The 2,154-nt window shown below is 28.5% G+C and overlaps 1 protein-coding gene across 2 annotated transcripts in view; it reads left to right on the top strand.

The window, feature by feature from the left end:
• Positions 1-2,154, top strand: part of LOC122634635 (glyoxalase domain-containing protein 4) — an 11,376-nt gene that overhangs the window by 1,622 nt on the left and 7,600 nt on the right. The window lies entirely within an intron of this gene.

The following is a 2,154-nucleotide window of genomic DNA, read 5'->3' as shown; positions in this document are numbered from 1 at the left end:
TTTTTTTTCCTAATTAAAGTTAAGCCCTCCCTCTTTTCATTTTAAATTAAAGTCGAGTCTTTGCATTTTTCTTTGTAAATTAAAGTCGAGTCCTTGTATTTTTTCTTTTCAAATGAAAGTCGAGTCCTTGTATTTTAAAGTTTTAAAGTAGAGTCTTTTCTTGAAGTAGATTTTTAGTTACAAAGATAGAGTCACGCTCGTTAAATATTGTGTGGACGTCCGTGGCCTGCAGCAGCATTGCACTGAGGAGTGCATTTGGATACCCAAGCATGTTGATTTTTAATTCAGAATAATCATATTTTAATCATATTTTTTCATGTTCATAATTTCATAATGCGTATGCATATATACGAGATATATGCATATTTCAATGTCAACACAGCTCTACCACGAGTTGCAAATTGACTCTTATGTGGTAATCATTATCGTTATCATCTCCATCCTCATTGTCTTTTTGAAATATAATTCTGATTATTCTAATTAATCTGATTAATCTGATTATTCTGATTATTCTATTTATTTTGGTTATTCGGATTAAAAATCTACAAGACTTGATGACGAATCAAAGTGCCTGCATTCAGGAATGCAGATGAATATATAAATTAGCAGCCAGCACTCAGGAGTGCATATTAAAATATGTCAAGGGTATACATTTTTATTCCAAAATTATCAACAAATGAATATGAGATGAATAACTTAATAAATATATATGAAAGTGGGAGAAAGAGAGGGAGAGGAGAAAGAGAGAGGAAGAGGGAGTATTTTTATTATATATATGACAGTTTCATAAGAAAATATAATGAATGATACAAAGATTATTAATAAATGTTCATACATATTTGAAAGAAATATAAATATTTTTTGGAATAAAAAGGTATACGTCTTGGTATATAAATAAAACGAATAAAATGGCTTGCTTGCACTCAGGAGTGCATATGAAAAATTCACAGTAAGTACGTGATTGCATTCAGGAATGCAAATGAACATATTATAGTAAGGATATACATTTCACATTCGGAATGATCAAAGATGAATAAATAGATGCACTAATAAAATTACTTAATGAAGAAATATATAAATACGTCGATCTTTAGTGATATATTTTTTTTAATATATTAAACTTGTTTAATAATAAACGAAATTCATTTTATTCCATATATGATGCAAATAAATTAAAAGAAAATTTGTATCATGCGGATAAGAAATGTATAAGTCTTACTAGATGAATGAAGCGACGTAATGGCAGCCAGCACTCAGGAGTGCATATTAAAATATGTCAAGGGTATACATTTTTATTCCAATATTATGTATAAATGAATATGAAATGGAGAATTAATAAGGATATAGATATATGAGAGAGAGAGAGAGAGAGAGAGAGAGAGAGAGAGAGAGAGAGAGAGAGAGAGAGAGGAGTGAGAGAGAAAAGGGAGCTTTTTTATCATATGTACGAAAGTTTCATAAGAAATATTAAAAAGATATATTTATATATCACTGAGAGAAATATGATTATTTTTTGGAATAAAAATGCATAAGTCTTGGTATATAAATGAAGCGATTAAAATGGCTTGCCTGCACTCAGGAGTGCATATAGAATAAGTTCGCAGTAAGTACATACCTGCATTCAGGAATGCAGATGAACATATTATAGTAAGGATATGTATTTCTCATTCAGAATGATCAAAAATACACGAATGAAAATGCACATATGAAAGTATTATATAATAAGTATTTAAAGTATTCCTATCTGAAAGTATTTCTTTAACGTTACTTAATAATAAATCAAGAATATTTTATACTCTTCCTAATATAATAACTTATTTATATTTAAGTAGTGCGCAAATGAACAAAAAGAAATTTTGAATCGTTCTGATTAGAAATGTATAAGTCTTGCTAAGCGAGCGATATGATACAAAAATAACAGCCTAGCACTCAGGAGTGCATAAAATATGTCAAGGGTATACATTCTTATTCCAAAATTATCAACATATAAATATGAAATGACAGAATTAATAAATATATAGATCAGAGAGAGGGAGAGAGAGAGAGAGAGAGAGGGAGTACTTTTATTATATATATGAAAGTTTCATAAGAAATATGAAAAAGATATAATGAATGATATAAAGATTATTAGCAAATGTTTATACATATTTGAAA

This window comes from Vespula pensylvanica, chromosome 15 (assembly GCF_014466175.1).
Source record: "Vespula pensylvanica isolate Volc-1 chromosome 15, ASM1446617v1, whole genome shotgun sequence".
NCBI classification, from domain to species: Eukaryota; Metazoa; Arthropoda; class Insecta; order Hymenoptera; family Vespidae; genus Vespula; species Vespula pensylvanica.
The sequence above is the reverse complement of the archived record's forward strand: the minus strand, read 5'-3'. Positions and strand labels throughout refer to the sequence as shown.